General features: G+C 38.1%; 1 non-coding gene across 1 annotated transcript; it reads right to left on the bottom strand.

The window, feature by feature from the left end:
* Window positions 1-22,463: 22,463 nt before the first annotated feature.
* On the bottom strand, window positions 22,464-22,570 carry LOC132491502 (U6 spliceosomal RNA). Its single transcript, XR_009532712.1, has one exon. It is a non-coding gene; the product is annotated as a U6 spliceosomal RNA (small nuclear RNA).
* Between the last annotated feature and the right edge of the window lie 248 nt (window positions 22,571-22,818).

The raw sequence follows: 22,818 nt of genomic DNA, 5'->3' as shown, positions 1-22,818 counted from the left end.
GGGGGCAAATTATGGTTTTCTCCAGATATATGCCCAGGGATTGCTGGGTCATATGGTAGCTTTATTTTTAGTTTTTTAAGGAACCTCCGTACTGTTCTCTATCTTGGCTGTGCCAATTTATATTCTCATCAACGGTGTAGGAGGGTTCCCTTTTCTCCGCACCCTCTCCAGTATTTATTGTTTGTAGATTTCTTGATGATGACCGTTCTTACTGGTGTGAGGGGTGCTATTGTCTCTCTGTGGGCCAATAGCAGCCCATTTTCCCCTTTGTGACAGAGGAGGAGAGTGGCTAAGTATCCTACCATCCTGAAATTAGCTTTTAATTGAATTAGTAGTTGGAACCAAAACTGCTCATGGGTCTTGTGGTCATTGAGAGGTCTGTTAAGTCCTCTAGTTTATGTCATCTCTTTGGCATTTATCATTGCCTACCATGTACAGTTTTAAAGTTGAGATCTTTAGGCCCTAGAGTGTCTAAAACAATGCCTTGCACGTAATAAAAGCTCAATAAATATTTATTAAATGAGTGCATGAGTGAAGGATAAAGGCATATCTAATTATGAATGGCAGGATAATTTTGTGATGGCTGGAGGTCTATTTGATATTTATCTTTTCAATCAAATTTTTATCATTAAAATGATTTTTTATGTCTTTGTTAACTTCAGTGATTCCCTTGATGTTCCATATTAGAAATACAACAAATAATGACAAAGACATAATTTTACCTCACAGTGTCAATATTTAGGTTAGTCTCTTACATTTTAAAGGGGATGCTCCAAATCTTTTGCAAATTCCCCTCATTCTAAAGGAAAAATGGCTACTACAAAGTGATGTAGTCTTGTATTATTCCACGCCTACTTTATTAACTGTATGACACAGTTTATTTTCTTCTAGGATATTAATTATACATATTCACCTTTCCTTTTGTATTTAAAAGCCAAGGGTCAGGAACTTGAAAGGAAACACTTTATTACAATTACAGAATAGTGAGAAAATGCAATGGTAGAGACTAAAATCTATCATGGTATTTTGGCTTCCTGCCTTCCTTTAATTTTACAATGGGGGGAAAATCAAGGTGAGACTTGATTCCCTTTAGGAGTCCCTTTCCTGTGTGCTCTGTGTCTAGCCAAGAGAGAGACTGACAGAATGATAACACTCGATGCCAGGCTCCCTTGCCCACTCAAAGACCCTCCCTCAGGTATCAGTTGCTTGGCTGAGCTTTGAGGTCAACTAGACACCTCCCCTGAGACTCACCTGGCCTGAGGGATAGAGCAACCAGAAAACCCTCTCATGGAGGGCAGCTGTTATCTGAGCTAGGATCAAAGTCCCCCTCTGTACTCCAGAAAAACATCTTCCAAACTGGGTCTCTTTTTCCACTATTCGAATGAATGTTGAATGAGTCCCCAGGGACAACAGTTGCTTTGCTTAGGAACAAGCTGTCAGAAATACTGTGCAATAAAAGTTCACCTCCTTTGAAAATCCTTTATGTTTGAGCATTTTTATTCATTGCCTCAAGGCCCATCAGAAGTTAATCGAGAAATTAGGCAACAGGGAAAGGTAGTGATTAATTTTTTGACCCTTTTCATTTGTGCTTCGAGTTTTGTTTTTCCTGAAGTATGACACTGCTTCACGCTGGAGTATTCACAGTATCCATGAAAGGCACTATGAGTATAAAAAGACATTGCTCAAACATTCAGTTATATATTTGGAAGCATTAAAGATAAGAAGTAACTTTCTTATTGATCAGATCTGGGTTGCAAAGTGATGAAGTTTCTTTTGCCTTATAACAAATCTTTTAGACCAGTCAATAATGGCGACCTTAAACTAGGTGACATGCACGTTCTTAATGGAAGTATGGTAGTCCAGAAAGTGCTGACCAGAGGGTCAGCATGAATCATTCATTTAGCAATTCCAGATTTACAGAGACTCAAATATATCCAACGTGTTGCTTCAGTTTATTGCTAAACAAATAAACAGCCCTGGAGTGTAAACATCAAAATCTGGGACAATGTATCATTTACTGTATATTTCTAGCAACTACCACAGGCTTGGAACACAGTAGAGGTAACATGAAGATCTCTTGAGATGAACTAGATTGAGCATAGCTTTGATTATGTTGTTAGAATTAGAGAACCAGTGAACTGAACTAGGGGTAAAAATGTTGTAAGGACAAAGTATATACCTGGGCCAAGCAGAGAGAAAGAGCATTTGGAAGTACATTTTTTAGATGATGCACTTGGAATATGTCCAGTCTTTTCAGCATGAATATAATTTTGCTGACGTTGTAGTTATAGCCAGTTTTATTTGGTACATTTCAGGTTGCCAGTTTAAATTGATGTTTTTGGTAGCACTACCAGTGAGTAGGTGGGTGGGTCAGATATTTTAGTCATGGCACACACTATTGTACAGCCATCTGTTAAATTGAATGGATTATTTTGTTTATCAAGTTTCTTTGAATAGCAATTTCAGTTTTGTATCTTATTTCCTTCTTTGATGAGGGTATTGCCAGCAGATGCAAGCTACATATTGGCTTGAGTTTCTTGCAGTTCCCTGGCTAGCTTTTTTTTTTTTTTTTTTGCTGAGTTTTTTTCTTTTTCTTAGTACTTTTCTTCTCAACAAATGTGTCATTCTAAAGAAATTCAGCATTTTGAACATAATCTCCTAAAATTAACAGCCTCACAAATTCTTTTAAGAAACATTTCTTATGTTTCCAAGGTCATTACCAATAATACCACAATTTTCTTTTTTTTTCCCTTTTTTTGTCTTTATTTCTTGGTGGTTCCCCTCCCCCAACCCCTTATAAATAGCTAGTTCTTTTTAAATAACAAATGCTTTGAGACAACCCACTCTGGACTAGAGTTTGTGTCAGTAGACCAGAACACAAAACATCAGTATTAACCATTGAATCTGAATAACCTGGAAGTCAGATAAATCCAAAGAAGTATTATGGTAATCCTTGGCATTGTAGGGAACCAGGCACCTCTTGTCAAGACTACAAATCTGATGATGATGATAGTTAACACTTAACCAGCACTTGCTATGTGTCAAGTGTCATTCAGAATATCTATCTATCTATCTATCATCTATCTAGCCACTTAAATCTCTCAACAACACTGTAAGGTAAGTATTATTCCCATTTCACATCTGAGAAAAGTGAGGTTACAGTTACTTTAAGTATAGCCCCCAAATTCAGAGTAAATGGCAGTCAGGTTTCAAACCTAGGCAGGGTAGCTCAAAATTTTTCACTTTTAACTCTATGCTATATTGCATGTATTACACAATAAAGGAGGGAGACAGTAGTACAGACATACTGTTGCTATAGTCCTGGACTTTAAGTTGCTCGGACTAGTGGAAGATCAGAATTGGAAACAGGTTAATTTAATCCAAAGAGAATATAGAGGAAGGCTATGTGGGATGGAGACTGCTTGAGGAAAGATCTCCGGAGATAGAAACCTGGCGAGCTGAGGGCTGAGTAGAAGCCCAGCAGGTGATTTCCAGGAGGGAGGAAGAACATGATTGGAGGCAGAAAGTCAGGACACCATAGTGTGGATGTGAGGAGAGTAGTCCTCACATGTGGTATCACTGGAATATAAAGTGGGAATCTGGATGATGGCAGAAGATGAACGTAGAGAGGTAGGCAGGAGTTTAGTGGGAGGTACTTGATGATAGGTTGTCTCCAAGGTCAAGACAAGAGTGTTTAATATGGCCTGCCCTTGGCAATATGGAAAACACAAGGCTGTCAGCACCTGCTTCTCCCTCTTGTCTGCTGCCAGAGGGAAGACATAGCATGTGGAACTTGTGACCAGATGCTCACTGTTCAAAGCTGTCCTCCCCATCCTCGTTCCACCTCGGAGCTTGGTCCCTGATGCAGGGCTGTGCAGTGGGAGGGGAATGGCTGGCTCCTTTGTCTAAACTCCACATCAGCATTTCACTTCTGACCACACCACCCTCCTTTTGGAATACAGTCTTGAGACTGCATGTTGGTAATCTCCCTGCTTAATGACACTGAACCTTGAGTAAAGTTCATTTCTCCTTTTTTTTTGCTGGTGAAAAATCACTGTGATTATGTTGGATGAACATACATTCACTGGCCTGGTAGTTTGACTGAACTGGAAAATCAGCAAGAGTTAGCAATCTTGAGGAAGAAGCAAAAGGCTGAAGAATAAGAACAGGAGGGAGAGGTTTAAAAGACATTTTAAATGTGAGACACTGGCAAAAGCAAGATAGGGCAGTACTAAAAACAGATGATGGGACTTTAATATAGTTTAATAATGCCTTGTAGAGTTCCAAGTACTGAGTTATTGTGGTTCCAAGAGGTTTTTCTTACCTTTACTTATGGCACTTAATATCCCGTTCCACTGTAATTAACACGTCTCTGTCACTAGACTGTGAGATCCTCAAGTCTGATCTTATTCCTCTTTCCATATCGCCAACAATTATCATAGTGCTTGGCACAAAGTTATTACTCAATAAATGAGTGTTAAATAAAAAAACCAGTGGGGAGGTGCAGAGAGATGTGGGCCTCATTTGTGTAGGTTGGGGGTTGTGCAGAGAGAAACAGAGGGTTTAGGACAGAGGAAATATACAAAACAATCAAAATGATGCAAAAACAGATAAAGAATTAGATTTTATAGCCTCTAGTTGGTTTATCTTTATCTCTCTCTAAAATAAACATTTTTAGACTTTATTTTGGGGGGCAGTTTTAAGTTTACAGAAAAATTAAGCAGAAAGTACTGAGAGTTCCCATATACTCCCTCTCTGCCTTCCTCAGTTTCCCCTGTTAGTAATGTGTTGCTGTGGTACATTTGTTATAACTTATGAACCAATATTGATACATTATTATTAACTAAAGTCCATAGTTCACATTGGGATGCACTCTTTGTGTTGTGCAGTTTTATGGGTTTTGTCAGAAACATAACGTCACGTATCCAACAGTACAGTATCATAGAGAATAGTTTCACTGTCCTAAAAATCCCCTGTGCTCCACCTATTCATCCCTTCCCCTTTCCCCTAAACCCTGGAAACCATTGATTTTTTTAAACTGTTCCTATAGTTTTGCCTTTTCCAGAATGTCATATGGTTGGGATCATACAGTATGTAGCCTTCTCACACTGGCTTCCTGTACTTAGCAATGTGCATTTAAGATTCCCCCATGTCTTTTCATTGCTTGACAGTTCACTTCTTTATATTGCTGAATAATATTCTAATATATGGAAATACCATGGGTTGTTTATTCAGTCACCTATTAAGGGACATGTACGTTGCTTCCAGGTTTTGGCAATTATGAATAAAACTGCTATAAACATCCATGTGCAGGTTTTGGTGTGAATGTAAGTTTTCTACTCATTTGGGTGAATATCTAGGCGTGTGATTGCTGGATCATATGTTAAGACTAGGTTTAGCTTTGTAAGAAACTGCCAAACTGTCTTCCGAAGTGGCTATACCTGTTGCTCCACATCCTCACCAGTATTCAATGATGTCACTGTTTTGGATTTTCTCCATTCTGATAGGTATGTGGTAGTATCTTGCTGTGTTTTAATTTGCAGTTCTCTCATGGCGTATGATGTGGAGCATCTTTTCCCATGCTTACTTGCCTTCTGTGTATCATCGTTGGTAAGGTGTTTGTTCAGATCTTTTGCCCATGTTTTATTGGATTGTTTGTTTTCTTATTGATGAGTTTTAAGAGTTCTTTGTATATTTTGGATACAAGTCCTTTATCAGCTATGTGTTTTGTAAATATTTTCTCCCAGCCTGTGCCTTGTCTTTTCATTCTTTTAACAGTGTCTTTTGCAGAGTAGAAGTTTTTAATTTTAATGAAGTACAGCTTACCAATTTTTTTCTTTCATCAATTGTGCTTTTTGTATTGTACCGGAAAATTCATTGCCATACCCAAAGTCACCTAGATTTTCTCTTATGTTATCTTCTAGAAATTTTATACTTTTGTATTTTATATTTAGGTCTATTATTCATTTTGAGTTAATTTTTGTGAAAGGTGTGAGGTCAGTGTCTAGATTCATTTTAAACTAACCTATTTGGTTGTTCTTTTGTTTGTTTTACTGTCCTTGTAATATTGGTTCTGTTTTTTGGTGCAAGCCTATTCCTCCCTGATTGAGTAAGTCTGTTTGTTTCTAAAATATGATATGATCTTCAACAGGCTAATATATTTTATTAGCCTCATCATTTTACTTCCCAAAGGCTCTGTCATGAGATGTGTCTATTTGAGTAATACATTTAATCTCTTTTTTTCTTGCATTTTCTAAGATGTAAAAACGGGGGCAATCTTAAATATTGGACAGGTAGTGAAAGGATTAAATACCAGAGCTTAAGGGATGAGAATTATATTTACTGAACACTTACTATATTTTGGGCACAGTTCTAAGAATTTAAACATATCTCATCTAGTTCTTAAAGTTGTCATTGGAAGTGTTTACTCCCATTTTGTCAGTGACGAAGCACAAAGCTCAGAGAAATTCCAAAAAGAGGAACTAGAATTTGAAACCAGATTTGACCAACACCAAAGTGTCTGCTCACTTTTTATTTGCCCATACCATTTTCCTCTCAGGGACTCAGAAGGAAAGCTTGGAAAGAACTCATCTTTCCTTGAGCTGAAACTTAGAAGGTTTTGGAGGTTGTGTTAGATTTTTGTCAAAAGAAGGGAGAGGAATAAGACAGAAAAGAAATTATTGTAATGGACCTCACAAATATTCATTCATTCACGCATTCAAATAGCATTTACTGAGCAGCCACTATGAGTTAGGCATGAGCAGACACTGTGAACATTTAGTGAGGAGAAAGTGACTGTGGTCTAGGGCTTGGGGAGGGGGGCACTGGGCTCAGGACACTGTCCTCATCTACCTCCAGCAGAGGCTCTGCTTCATCCTATGGAAGTAATGTCAATCCTTAGTGCAGAGTTGAAGAACCCCAGACTGGAAAATGCCTGAGCCTTTGCCACCATAGAAGCAGATTTCCAATAGGTAGTGAAGATGAGCACAGACCCCTATGCCTAGGGCAGGTGATCGCAAGAAGCCTGGGTTCCCCCCTTCCCCCACTTTTTTTTTTTTTTTTGGTTTATTTTTGGCTGTGTTAGTCTGTTTCACATCAGAATTTTTCTACTTTCCGTTCTTCTGGGCACCACACAGAGGACTGCTTATTTGTCAAATGGATACAGGTCTGTGTTGGTTAATTGTATGGGTCAATTTGGCTCGACTAAGGGATGCCCAGATAGCTGACCAAACATTATATCTGGGTGTGTCTGGGAGGATGTTTACCAAAGAGATTAGCATTTGAATTGGGAGACTGAGTAAAGAGGATCCTCCCCACCAATGCAGGTGGGCATCTTCCAATCCACTGAGTGCCTGAACAGAACAAAAAGGCAGAGAGTGGGAGAAATTCCTCTCTGCTTGAGCTGGAGCATCTATCCTCTCTCTGGCCCTTGATCTTTGATGCTCCTGGTGCTCAGGCCTTTGTACTCAGACTGAATTATGCCACTGGCTTTTCAGGTTCTCCAGCTTGCAAATGGCAGATCATGGAACTTCTCAGCCTCTATAATCGCATGAGCCAATTCCTATAATAATTTATATACGTGTATGTGTGTGTGTGTGTGTATCATTGATTTCAGGAAATGCCCTAATGCCAGATAGATAGATTTTTTTTTTGTAGGGTTTCCTCCTGCTCTCTCAAGTCCTTACCTTTGCTGGCCCTGTGTTATTGAGGTACATCCTCTGGAGCTTATGAGGCTGAGATTCCCATCATTTTTTTGTTCTAAGGAACATAGACTATATACAAAAAATTCTTTTCATTTCTTATAACTTTTTAATTATTCATATATATTATAGAATCTTAGGAAAATGTAAGAAATTTAAAAAGAACATAAAAATGTCTATATTCCAGCCCAGAGAATACTATTTGTTGATATGTACTTACTCCAGACTTTAGACAAACTCTCATACATATATGCCATACACATAATTTCTATTTTCATATTTTAAATTAATTAGGATAATTAAGTAGAAATACTGTTTTTGCACTGTTCTTTTTTGAAAGAAAATTATTTCCATTTACACTGACAATCCAACCTAAGCACACAGTTGAATTGGCCCTGACTGGCTGTTTCTTTCTACATATTTGAGATTTCTGATTACTCAACCCAGTCCTCCCTGGGCATATGAGTAACTCGAAACCCTCTCCTTCTAGACTAGCTTTAGGTAGTCATAATAAAACATGGATCTGAATAAATAAAACTCGAGAACTGGAGGGAAGAAATTGGAGGAGCAGAACTTGAAAAAATAATGATAATTCTTGAGAGCTGACTACTGTAGATCATTGTCCTGCAGGCTTTACCTGGTTGTTTTGAATAATGCTGCTGTGAATATTCTTATACAAGTGATTTATTTATGGGCATATGTTTTAGTTTCTTTTGAGTAAATACCTAAAGGTGGAATTGCTGGGTTCTTTTTCCAAAGAAGTTGTACCATTTTACACTTTCACCAAGAATGTGTAAGAAGCAGCGCTGCTCCACAACTTCACTAACATTTATTGTTGTTGGTCTTTTATCATCCTGGTGGGTATGTAATGGTATCTCATTTTGATTTGAATTTGCATTTCCCTCATGACTAATGATGATGAACACCTTTTTGTGTGCTTATTGGCCTTTCATATATCCCTCTTTTGAAATGTCTGTTCAAGTTTTTTGTCTATTTTTTAAAATGGGATTGTCTTTTTATTATTGAATTGTAGGATTTCTTTATATATCCTCTGCCAGATATATGTTCTGTGACTATTTTCTTCCAGTTTGTAGCTTGTCTTTTCATTTTCTTAATAGTATCTTTTGATGAGAAGTTTTAAATTTTGATGAAGCTTATTAACTTACCTTTTTTTTCCTTTTATGATTATTGGTTTCTTTTACCCGACTGAGAAGACTTTGCTAATCCCCACATCATGAAGATATTCTGCTATATTTTCTTCTAAAAGCTTTGTGATTTTAACTTCTACATTTTGACTTATGATCTGTCATGAATTAATTTTTGTTATGGTATGAAGTAGTGGTTTAAGTTTATTTTTTTATGTGAATATCCAGTTTTTCCAGCACCATTTATGAAAAGAATCTCCTTTCCCTATTGGGTTGCTTTGGTGCCTTTGTCAAAAATCAAATGACAGTTGTGGGGGTCTATTTCTGGGTGATTTACTTGGTTATCTGTTTTAATCCTATGTTATGCTATCAAGAGATTGAATAAAATGTCCTCCATGATGCTGGGAACTTTGGTAAATGTAAAATGTGAAAGTGAATTGGGGGAACAGATAAGACAGAGGGAGAGAGGAAGAGAGAGTGAGATTGACAGAGAAAGGGAATAAAGTCAAAAAATTGGAAAAACAGCTGGCTTCTTGTTTCAACAAAAAGTAATTTATATTTTGTTCTACAATAAGCTGTAATGAGCAACAAAATCAAATTGATCGTAACAGGAAGAGTCTCTAGGTGTTCTTTTGTTTTTGTTTTAATGTAATTGCTAAAAGGCGGGAAAAGACTTCTATTCAGTTGATTAGGATTAATTCTATAATGGGAAAGGGTTAGGCGAATTCTTCTTACTTGTTTGCATTTCAGTGATAGTGGACATAAAAACTAAATACTGGGTTTCATCCTCTCCTGCTGAAATGGACTCTATGGCCTATGGAGTCGATGGTATAAATATATTGAACATTGAGACTAACTTGCTTTCCTGAACCCCAAACACCAAATTACATCTGGAGGTATAGTAAAAAGGCTGCAGGGCTTCCCTGGTGGCGCAGTGGTTGAGAGTCCGCCTGCCGATGCAGGGGACACGGGTTCGTACCTCGGTCCGGGAAGATCCCACATGTCGTGGAGCGGCTGGGCCCGTGAGCCATGGCTGCTGAGCCTGCGCGTCTGGAGCCTGTGCTCCGCAACGGGAGAGGCCACAACAGTGAGAGGCCCGTGTACCGCTAAATAAATAAATAAATAAATAAATAAATAAATAAATAAATAAATAAATAAAAGGCTGCAAACTGCTTTAAGGTTATGAAATTAGACAGATGTTTTGGTGTATTTCTCACCTCTCATCATTTCCTTCTTTTTATAAGACTTAAATTCTCTCTTCCTTCCAAGTTTGCCTTTTATTTTTAGCCACACTATTGAATATATAACTGGTCCTCTATTCCACTCAGCTCTTCACATTATAAATAAAGAACATGGTGTTATTACATTTTAATTGTTGCTCTTTGCATGTTGATCTGATTATATTGTTTTCTTCTTTTTACTAAATTGCTTAAAGTCTACCACAGTAGTTCTTTTGCCTGGTTTTATCGTAGATAAAGAGCTTTCCCTCTGGCTTTTCACACTGATTATTTTACTGGTGAAATTTGTGATAGCATACCTTACACCTTCTTTTGTTTTTAAGTCTACAACTCAATCCCTTGCTTTCTTGTTTTCTTTTTTCTTTTTCTTCCCTCTTAGTAAACTTTTCCTGAAACTCTCTGTCTACAGGTTTATGCAGATAGCTTGCAGTCTGAGCTTGGTGATTGAGATCATATCACTCTTGGCCGAGTGTTGTACCATAACAGACATCTTTGGGTAGAAAGTAGAAGCAGTGGTGAGACAACATTAAAGACAGACTTGGCAACACAAACAACAATTTCAGAGAAATTTGATTCCTGTGGAACTACCCTGGAAAGCTAGTTCCAAATGATTTCTTTCACTGCTTGCCGAAATGAAACGTTTGCCATGAGAAGCTGGTTCCCACAGCTAGTGTATGCAATCGTTTCTCTTTTGCAAAGTATATCCCTTCGCCAAATTTTAAGCAACTTATTTTATTTTGTCTTTTATATGAAACTCTGGCTACCAGTATCTCAGATCGCTGCTTTGGGTGGTATTGCTGGACAGCTATCAGCTTCTAGAATGTGTATAACTTATAAAAATTATGATTCTTGAATTGCATCTAGATAATAAGGCCCCTCCTCATTTCTATGATTATAAGATCATATTTAACTAGGACTACTGATTTTGTTTTACTCTATTAAGCAAGACAGCTACAAACAGAGGCAAAAGCATAAATAGGAAGAGTTTGTTTTGGAGACACTAATCTTTGGCCATATTCTTCCTCTGCTGACTCTTTATCTCAGGTATATTAGTTTCTTAGGGCTGCTGTAACAGCATGCCACAAACTTAAAGCCACAAACTTCCGTGGCTTAAACAACAGAAATTTATCATGTCACAATTCTGGAGGCTAGAAGTCCACAATCAAGGTGTTGGAAGGGTTGTTTCCTTCTGAGGGTCATGAGGGAGTGATCTGTTCCAAGCCTCTCTCCTTGGCTTGTAGATGGTGTTCTCCCTGTGTCTTCACTTTGTCCTCACTCTGTTTGTGTCTGTCTCTGTCCAAATTTCTCCTTTTTATAAGAACACCAGTTAGATTAGATTAGGGTCCACCCTAATGACACCACCTTAACTAATTACATCTGCAATGACCCTATTTCCCAATAGGGTGACATCTGAGGTACTGGGATCAGGACTTCACCATATGAATTTGGGAGGTGGGGGGGGGGCTACACAATTCATCCCATAACATCAGATATGCAGTTTCCTTACTTTTTTTTCTCTTCCTTCCTCATCACACGAAAACCTCCAATACATTCAGGAGGTGATAAATCATATCTTGAGGTGTTACACCTCCCAAGAATACTTACATTATCTTTAAGTCTTAAATTTTAATAAAACTGGTGGGAGAGGACACCAGGCAGGGTATGTTTTGGGTTATTTAATTTTTATTAATTAGTTGAATGATTAATTGCTTAATTTTGCAAGGAAGGGGTCAAGTGTAAGGGATAGGGGATGTGGTACTTTCCAGGAGAATCTTATTAGGTGGCCACTTGCCTATTTCACCCAAGCATGGGACTGTCCATAAGAGGAGCCTTCCCTCAACTGTTTTAGGGGAAGAACATAGTGTTTAGAAAGTACATTTGGAAATGTACATTGGAAAGTACAAAGCAGTGTTTCTTAACATGTAGACTCTGGACTACCTCCTTCAGAATCATCTTTTAAATTGCAAATTCCTGGGCCCACTCCAGGCCTAAGGAACCAATGTCTCTGAAGGTGCTGTCTAGGACCTTTCTAACAAGTATCCCAATGAAGTTTGAGAGCTGTTAACACAACAAAATAAGACAGATTATACAAAAGAATCTGCCTGGTTAATTTACAGGCATACTGTATATGTATGTGAGCATGTAGATCTGTTTTCTCAATCTTTCCAAAGTACAGAGACTGGAGTTGGAATTCATTATAATCAATAAGGATTTGCTCATGACCTCTGCTCAGTAAATAAGGCAGGAAAGACTGCAAAGTTTTGAAGACACATTATTTTCTTTCATATACATTTTTGTCCTACAATAAAGAATCTGTACAGTTGGCTTCCTGACAAAAGAGAGAAGTCTGTGATCCTGAAGAGCAAATGGTTGGGTGCTGCATCATTTGGAAGTGGATATGTTCTTTTCCTAATCAACTCAGGCTTAATAATCAGGGCTACCACAGTGTCTGTGATAGATGGCAATGCAAATTAACATGTATACCAACTACACCTTTTGACTTTAATTTTCCTTCTAACACACAGACAATTAGTATTTGTTTTCTCCTTATATAAAATTTCTTTATTTTTGCTCTGGGGTGAAAAAAATCTCTGAATACCCCAAGTGTTTAGGGGAAAAAAAACAAGAAGCAATTTAGGAAAGATTAAAAGCAATTGTTCTGTTACCCTTGGCAACAGAATCTAGATGCAGCCAATCAGCAAAGTTGATATATTGTTTTGACACACGTGCACATATTTCTAACATAAATAGCAACAGAGACCTAATAACAGTGGGTTTTAAAGCTGGAAACTGATGTCATTTCAAATGTGTCAATCAAAGAGAACCTATGAAAGTGTTTTTTTCTATCAAGCTGACATTAAATATATGCTGTAATGGCTTCTTAAGTGATGGTAGACTTCTGTCAGTCCATACAGGAGATGCTCAATCTATAATTACACTCTTGCTTCTTGGAATCTGTCCTTTAACACATCTCAAAAAAAACTTTAATAGGAAAAAAAATCTGAGTCCTACAGTAAAATTCGTCTGTTCACATCACCAAAAAAGTATGCTTATAAGAATGAGCAAAATTAGATTAGAATTAGCTTGTTTATCCCTAAAATAGATACATTTCTTTAGTTCCTCTTGTCTATTGAATTTATGATCAACTTGTGCCAGTATATTCTGCTATTTAAATTTTTTGAAGTGTTTCAAAAATTAGCATTTTGATAGAACAATAGGAGAGAACAATAGTATTAGGCTGCCCAGAGGAGAATAAAAAGGATGGTTAGGAGTCCAAGACTGATGACCTTTACTGCCCAGTATGAAAATAGATGGCTAGTGGGTCAGAGTTCATCCTTCGCTGGATTAGTATTAGCAGCAGTATTAGTAAAAAATAAAATAAAAACAAAATTAATAACGGGTACTATTTATTGAGTGCTTATATGGGATGTGTACTATGCCAAACTGCTTCGTAGACAGTATCTCATGAAATCCTCACAATAATTATAGGAGGTAGGCATTAGTATCTCATTGTACAGATGAGGAAACCTGTGTTAGTTAGCCTAGCTTCTGTCTTATAGCTGATAAAGAAGTGACAGAACTGGGGTTTGAATCCAGGTCTGTCTTGCTCCAAAGCTGCTGCTCTAATCCACAGTTCATGTCATCATGTTATCACCTCCTCTGTGTCAGGAGCCTCAGGATGCCAGTTACACACTTACAAACTAAACATAATCTCTGCTTTGTCCCTCAACAGATAGTTGACCCTAGTCAAATTATGTAACTTCTTTGAGCCTCCTTTTCCTGATGCGTACAGAGAGTCCAACTTCTACCTCCCAAAGCTACTGTGGGAATCATTGAGATAATGTTTGATAAAGCTCTTGTGCTTGACAAGGGCTCTCAATAAAAATGAGCTTCCTCTCCTTTCTTTCTTTCTATCCAAAGTACCGATAGTACAATGCACAGTAGATGCCCTGTTAATTTTTGAATAAATAACAAAAAATGTAACTTTCAAAGTGTAAATTGTTAAAATTTTGAATATCTAGCTACTCATCTTAATAAAGATACAACTACAGGCCCAGGTTCAACGCTTGATACACAACAAAATCACTGGGGGAACTTTTAAAGCTACTAAGTTCTGGGTGCCAGGAGATTTTGATTCACTTGATCCAGGGAAAGGACGAGGTACATATTTAAATAGATATATATTTACATATTTATATATTTTTTAAATATGAAATTCACATAAAATAAAATGAGATCTTTTAAAGCAAACAATTCAGTGGTATTTAGTATATTCACAATGTTGTGCAACCACCACCGCTATCTAGATCCACAGCGTTTTTACCATCCCAAAAGAAACCTCTCCATAGCCCCTGGCAACCATCGATATATATTCTGTTACTATGGAAGTACCTATTCTGGATATTTTGTATAAGTGGAATCATGCAATATGTGGCCTTTTGTGTCTGGCTTCTTTTGCTTAGCATAATGTTTTTAAGGTTCATCTATGTTGTATCATGTAGTAGTAATTAATTCCTTTTTATAGCTAAATAATATTCCATTGTATGGATACACCATAATTTGTTTATCCATTCATCTGTTAATGGACATTTGGACTGTTTCTACCTTTTGGGTGTTATGAAGAGTGCGTCAATGAAGATCCATGTACATATGTTTGTTTGAGTACCCATTTTTAATTCTTTTGCATGCATACCTAGGAGTGGAATTGCTGGATCATATGATAATTCTATGCATAACTTTTTGAGGAGCATGCAAACTGTTTTCCACAGTGTTGAGCCATTGTGCACTCCCACCAGCAATGTACAAGTGTTTCAATTTCTCCACATCCTTACCAATACTTGTTATTTACTTTCATTTATGTATTTATTTTTGTTTGTTGAGATCCTAGTGGGTATGTAGTTGTATGACGATGATACTTCATTGTGGTTTTGATCTGCATTTCCCTAATGATTAATGAACATATTTTCGTGTACTTCTGGAATATCTTTTCTGCAGAAATGTCTATTCAAGTGTTTTGTCAGGCACCTATATTCTTTTAATATTCCTCTTCCCCCCTGAAGGTGATTCTAATGTGCAGAGGTTGAGAAGAATCAGTGACATAAGGGAAAATGAGAAGTAAATAACAAAGAGATGTAGTCATATTGTTTTTATCATTTGCACATGGATAAGGAAGCATTGTGCACAATGCTACCAACTAAGTAGTCTCTCACAAACTCCTACCATACTTGAAGAATTCAGAGTACAAAATTGTACAGATATGATCAGTATATGGTTCATGACTTCAAGATGGTATTAAAGTGCGATTTTAAAAGGCCTAATCTCATGTTTAATATTTAAAAAAAAAATCTTACATGTATAGAACACCTATTTCAGGGAGGCCCAACGGTTTAACTCTCTTGTTACATTTTATAATTAGGGTTCAGATTTTTTTCACTTTTAAGAAATTATTATAATAAAAGGAAAATAATTGGCCTGAGTGCCATAGCTGGCTCTTGAATTAAGAAGAAAAATACAAGTTACTTGTATCCCTGGCCACCACTGTCCTCTCTCTCATTCTCTCCCTCTCTCTCTGTCTCTCTGTCCCTCCTCACACCCTCCTTTCTCCTTCCCTATTTCTCCTGTAAACCATAATATGTGGAAAATAATATAGAGGTTTATCTGATTCTTATGCTCTACCAAGATGTCCTGTGGTCATTGTTGTCAGCTTATTTTAGTGTTTAATTTTTGGAATGCCTGTCCTGAAATTTCCACATCAGAGAAATAAAAAAGAAAGAAAGCCACCAAACAGGTAGCCAATATCTAGGTATCTACTCTTCATTTTCCAACATGGAAAAATAGTACTTATAATGTAGGGAATTACATTTTCTTGAATGAAAACAGTTTCATTAGAATTTCAACCTTAACTGTCAATATCTTTGTTGTCAGGAAGTGCTGTAGGTTGGGTTCTCCTGTAGGCCTATCCTAAGTAACACATGGGAAAAGAAAGGGTAGAAGCTGGAGTGGGCAAGGGGACCCATCAGACTGTACCATAAGCCTAATAAAGTCTCTGCCAACCCAATGGGGAGCTCTGGAGCAAAGATTGCCCATCGGAGTCCTATGTTGACCTTTGTCCCACTGGACCAAGCCCTTGTGTCACTGCCTTGTTCATTTGTTGCCCAAGGGACCCCAGAATGAAGTGTGACCTTGGCTCCAACACTGAGGCTGGTCCCAAAGGAACCTACATCTGGAAGCTGTCAGTTCCCTATTCTGCTTGCAGCTGGCTAGCAACCACTTTCTTGAAAGGGGTTCTAATTGGTGCATCTTTGTGTTTACCACAGAAAGTTATCTGCTCACTTATATCTCACATGAGTAGTTACAGTTAAGAAGAAAAAAATGCACGTTAGCTATTTTCTTACCTCTGATCTACTGTTTTCTTTACAGAACTGGTAGATTTTTATTTACCAGATATGCTAAAAGTTTCTCAAAACAACAGAACCTCCATCCCTATGGAATCTAGTTCAGTATTTAATGCACATCTTTTGGACTCTTCCTTTTCGGAGCTAATTCCAATACCAAACTACTGTTAGAAGGCAATGTCATCTAATAGATCTGGAAAGAAAAAGCTTAGCACAGTACCAGGCCCATAGTAGGTGATCAGTAAAAGTTTGTTAAATGAATGGATGAATTCAATTACATAGTGAATTATAGCAAGGCTTTTTTTCAATGTCACTTCAGAGCTAAGGTGTAAAGAGTGGTAGCAGAAAGAGTGGTAGCAGAATTATTAATACCAGGATGCCAGAACCAAGTCCAGTTTTAAACTTTGTTTTGAGCCTTTTGCTCTATTTCAAATATTTGAACCATGACCAAAAAAACCCCTCAAATTTGAAATGCATTTTCTAGGAGAATTTCCCACTTAATTGTAAAGTCCCTCTGTATTTTAAGGAAAATTCAACGCACATGTTCTGTTTTTTTTTTTTTTTTTTAATTTATTTTTGGCTGCACTGGGTCTTCGTTGCTTTGCTCGGGCTTTCTCTAGTTGTGACGAGTGGGGGCTACTCTTCATTGCGGTACACAGGCTTCTTATTGTGGTGGCTTCTCTTGTTGTGGAGCATGGCTCTAGGCGCACGGACTTCAGTAGTTGTGGCTCGCGGGCTCAGTAGTTGTGGCTTACGGGCTCAGTAGTTGTGGCTCACGGGCCCTAGAGCACAGGCTCTGTAGTTGTGGTGCATGGGCTTAGTTGCTCCGTGGCATGTGGAATCTTCCCGGACTAGGGCTTGAACCCATGTCCCCTGCATTGGCAGACGGATTCTTAACCACTGTGCCACCAGGGAAGTCCCCACATGTTCTCTTATTTAATTTACACTTAGCCATAAGACAGTTGTTTTGTAAGAGTCTGTTGTGCTTTTGATATTTTTCATCCATATTTTCTTAGAAGTAGGAAGTCTTGGTTAAGGCAAAACTAAAGAAACTCCCTGGCCTGATAATCTGGGCTAGGAATAGGGTGCACGATCTTGGGCATCCTGGTTGGGGCTCTAAAGTGGGCAAGACGATTTATCTCTTCTCCTGCCTCCATTCCCTGACCCCAAGGGCTGTGGGCTCTCTCATAGATTGTACAGAAACTGTGTGAGGCCGTGGCAACTCCTTCTTCACTCTGTTTCATGGGACAAATCCTGTGGCAGTCACAGTAGCTGCCTGTGACCTGATGTTCTGTTTTGTGGGAGAAGGAGAAGGAGGCTGAGGTCCCTTGACAATCAGTGGTGGTGTAAAAATTCCAGTGGCCCAAAGAATGGCCCTCCCTATTCTTGAGGAACTTGAAAAGAAAGAAAGAAAAGTGAAATGTTGGTCCCTGGGCTACTGCTTTGCCAAGGACCCTCTTCTGAGGTGTAGCCACTTCTTTCAAGGATGTCCTGGGGCAGGAGGAATGTCAGGGATGGGCTTCACTCAAAATTCAGGTTTAGTTAAATATGTGGGAAGGAGGGGTCCAGATCTTTCTAAAAGGATACCTGAACAGCACTACAGATCCTAACCTGGTCATGGTGAGTTTTCTTCACCAACATAAAAGGGATTTGGACAAACAATATTATTAAAAAATTTTCACAGTGGAACTTAACATAAAAGTGAGCACTTGGCTGGGCCTTGTCTTAAACATTCCCATGAATGCAGTGGCTTCCAAACACTCAGCTAAACCAAATCTGTGACACGGGACTGTGGTTCTTCTCCCCTCTTAAGGAGATGGTGCTCCATTATGCTCCGTCACTTGTATTTTGAAGAAGTTTTAAACAACCTCTTGGTTTGGGGTACTGCGTGATACCCCTTCTCTCTTCAGTCACTCTTCAGTGAGTGACACTTCCGTCAGCTGACACAGTTTTGTAATGAGCTGGGGGTGGTGAGGTTACTGCAATGAAATTATGGGGATGCAGCAGTGGTTTCCACTGGAAATGACCCTGCCTGCCTGTTCACATGTCCTCTGGTACCTACTACGTGATCCCAAAAGCTGAGTATGGGGAATGCTCAGTGGTGTGAAGAGAGCTGCTTGCCTGCAACAATTGCAAAGCTAAAGCCATGAAAATAATTTGGGGGTTCAGTGCAATGTAGCTTACTTTGCTTTGAGAATTAAACACTAGAAAGATGGGTTATCACTTGTAGTGTTATTTCTTTTAATTTTTTCTATTAGATTTTCTATTTTCAAATTATGGAGGGAGGATTAGGCCGGTAAATTCCTCTTCCCACATTGATGAATTTTCTTCTGCTTCTCAGGCACAGAGCCAGCAATGATGTGGCCAGAGGTAGAAATAATCATCCTCCATCCCACCACCGAGGTGGAGATGTACACTGAGGCTGTGTGCAGCAGGGATGGAGAGAGCTTCAAATTCAATTCACTATGGTACCATTTGAAAAGTTGATGAGAGAGAGAGAAAGAGAACATTGTATGCATAAATAGTGGAGTTAGCCTTGGGAGTCAGACCACAGTCTTGCCCTCTCCTGCTTTATTTATTTAATTTTTTTCAAATCTTAGAGTTTTCTATTTCCTTAAATTAATTTTTACTGGGGTATAGTTGCTTTACAATGTTGTGTTAGTTTCTACTGTGCAGCGAAGTGAATCAGCCATACATATACATATATCCCATTGATACTGTATAAAATAGATAACTAATGAGAACATACTGTATAGCACAGGGAACTCCTGCTTTAGGTTCTCCCTTTCACAGTGAAGTGAATGAGCACAATGGAACATATTAGAGGCAGAGCTACAGAATTAAACACTCATGCTCTTTTAATCATTAATAGACATTCCATGGGTTGCTCAGCCTTCTAGGAAGTAACTGGAAATACCAAATGAGAGTCTGGTTGGATGACATTGAAGCCTTTTTGAAAATTTGATAAAAATCTGTAGAAACAACTGAGATAACCTTGTAAAACCAGTTGGAAATACATATGTACAGGAAACACGAATGTCCTTCATATATTTTTAGAATGAATAAATCAATCTGAGTTCCTGTTTAACGTTATTTAAAAAGGCCAAAACCTGGGTCAAGAATAAATTCTCCTTTATTTTATTCAACAGATGCTTATATAATTGGGGGGGGGGAAATGTCAAATTTATAAGTCAAATTACTTTGAGTTCCTCAAGTGTTACTAGTGAGCAGAATAAATACAGAAGAGTTTAAGCTGAATATGTCACTGTGCTGATGTGATAACCATAAGGGGGAGTGGCGTTCCCCATCTCCACCTCAGAATCATGGGTGCCCTGGAATGTGCACAAGCATCAAGTATTGTCTGCATAGTGAATAATAAAAGAATGACTACCATTTGGGGGGATACGTTTTAGTATTAAAAAGTGTTTGCATATTGGAAACACTGGAAATCACAGGTACTTTTTCAAACACCTGCTTTCTTGATTATAATCATTAGGGCCAGTGGGCCACCTGAAATAAAACACCATGGGTACCTTCTACAGATCACCAATTTAAAAGTGGCCCCCTAGTTATTGGTGACATGACTCCCAAACATATTTTATCAAAACATCCTTTGTGTTGACCTTACAACAAATATGCTTCACACCATGAACATTTGTATTGCACATTAAATCTTTTTCAACTTAATTAGTAATTGAGATAAAAAATCAAAATACAAGTTCTAATTCCGAAGACAATAGAGATTTGTTAACTCATTTAAAAAAGGTTCTGTAGTTTCACAAAAACTTATTGACTTGTTGAGATTAGACATGGTTTCATCCATGGATTCTCTTTTGGACAGCACATTTCTTTCATGAAAGTTATCCATATATGGCATCCTATGATGAGTCAAAATATTATATTATATTATATCATATTGTTTCTACTAACTCTTCCATAAAGAAAAAGGGTAGGGTAAAGAGAGTTACATGGTTGTTTTTGAATTCTGGCCTTATCTGCAAATAGTTTCCTTTGTCTCTTGGAATCATGTGCTCTTTCTAACCTGTGTGCCCTTCCTCTTGCATTTCCCACCCAGGACATTCTTTTTGCTTTCCCTCATGTTTTAATATCATCTCTTCTTTTTTTAAATTTTTTAACATTTTTATTGGAGTATAATTGCTTTACAATGGCTGTTAGTTTCTGCTTTATAACAAAGTGAATCAGCTATACATATACATATATCCCCATATCTCCTACCTCTTGCGACCCCCTCCCACCCTCCCTATCCCACCCCTCTAGGTGGTCACAAAGCACCGAGCTGATCTCCCTGTGCTATGCAGCTGCTTCCCACTAGTTATCTATTTTACATTTGGTAGTGTACATATGTCCATGCCACTCTCTCACTTCATCCCAGCTTACACTTGCCACTCCCCATGTCCTCAAGTCCATTCTCTACGTCTGTGTCTTTATTCATGTCCTACCGCTAGGTTCTAGAGAACCTTTTTTTTTTTTTTTTCCATATATATGTGTTAGCATGCGGTATTTGTTTTTCTCTTTCATACTTACATCACTCTGTATGACAGACTCTAAGTCCATCCACCTCACTACAAATGACTCAATTTCTATTCTTTTTATGGCTGAGTAATATTCCATTGTATATATGTGCCACATCTTCTTTATCCATTCATCTGTCGATGGACACTTAGGTTGCTTCCATGTCCTGGCTATTGTAAATAGAGCTGCAATGACCATTGTAGTACATGACTCTTTTTGAATTATGGTTTTCTCAGGGTATATGCCCAGTAGTGGAATTGCTGGGTCGTATGATAGTTCTATTTTTAGTTTTTTAAGGAACCTCAATACTGTTCTCCAGAGTGGCTGTATCAGTTTACATTCCCACCAACAGTGCAAGAGGGTTCCCTTTTCTCCACGCCGTCTCTAGCATTTATTGTTTTTAGATTTTTTGATGATGCCCATTCTGACTGGTGTGAGGTGATACCTCATTACAGTTTTGATTTGCATTTCTCCAATGATTAGTGATGTTGAGCATCTTTTCATGTGTTTGTTGGCAATCTGTATATCTTCTTTGGAGTAATGTCTATTTAGGTCTTCTGCCCATTTTTGGATTGGGTTGTTTGTTTTTTTGATATTGAGCTGCACGAGGTGCTTGTAAATTTTGGGGATTAATCCTTTGTCAGTTGCTTCATTTGCAAATATTTTCTCCCATTCTGAGGGTTGTCTTTTCGTCTTGTTTATGGTTTCCTTTGCTGTGCAAAAGCTTTGAAGTTTCATCAGGTCCCATGTGTTTATTTTTGTCTTTATTTCCATTTCTCTAGGAGGTGGGTCAAAAAGGATCTTGCTGTGATTTATGTCATAGAGTGTTCTGCCTATGTTTTCCTCTAGGAGTTTGATAGTGTCTGGCCTTACATTTAGGTCTTTAATCCATTTTGAGCTAATTTTTGTGTATGGTGTTAGGGAGTGATCTAATCTCATACTTTTACATGTCCCTGTCCAGTTTTCCCAGCACCACTTATTGAAGAGACTGTCCTTTCTCCACTGTACATTCCTGCCTCCTTTATCAAAGATAAGGTGACCATATGTGCATGGGTTTATCTCTGGGCTTTCTATCCTGTTTCATTGATCTATATTTCTGTTTCTGTGCCAGTATCATACTGTCTTGATGACTGTAGCTTTGTAGTATAGTCTGAAGTCCAGGAGCCTGATTCCTCCAGCTCCGCTTTTCGTTCTCAAGGTTGCTTTGGCTATTTGGGGTCTTTTCTGTTTCCATACAGACTGTGAAAATTTTTGTTCTAGTTCTTTGAAAAATGCCATTGGTAGTTTGATAGGGATTGCTTTGAATCTGTAGATTGCTTTGGGTATTATAGTCATTTTCACAATGTTGATTCTTCCAATCCAAGAACATGGTATATTTCTCCATCTGTTTGTATCATCTTTAATTGCTTTCATCAGTGTCTTATAGTTTTCTGCATACAGGTCTTTTATCTCAAAAATATGGAACGCTTCACGAATTTGCGTGTCATCCTTGCGCAGGGGCCATGCTAATCTTCTCTGTATCGTTCCAATTTTAGTATATGTGCTGCAGAAGTGAGCACTCATCTCTTCTTTAAAACAAGCTCAAGGATCACTAAACCCATTGGCTTTCCCTGATTAATCTTAGGAGGCCACTTTCACTCCCAGTTTAACTCCGATTCCTGTAAACATGCTCCTGTAAATGTTTTCTTTTAGTTTCAGGTGTGTTGGTTTTATCTTCCAGGAGAGTAGAACCAAAACAGTGAAGCATGGAGTGAATAATGGAGATACACTTAACCAAAAGTATGTGGACATTATTCCTGACAACCAT

Source organism: Mesoplodon densirostris, chromosome 5, assembly GCF_025265405.1.
Source record: "Mesoplodon densirostris isolate mMesDen1 chromosome 5, mMesDen1 primary haplotype, whole genome shotgun sequence".
Lineage (NCBI taxonomy): Eukaryota > Metazoa > Chordata > Mammalia > Artiodactyla > Ziphiidae > Mesoplodon > Mesoplodon densirostris.
This window is presented reverse-complemented; position numbering and strand designations above follow the sequence as displayed.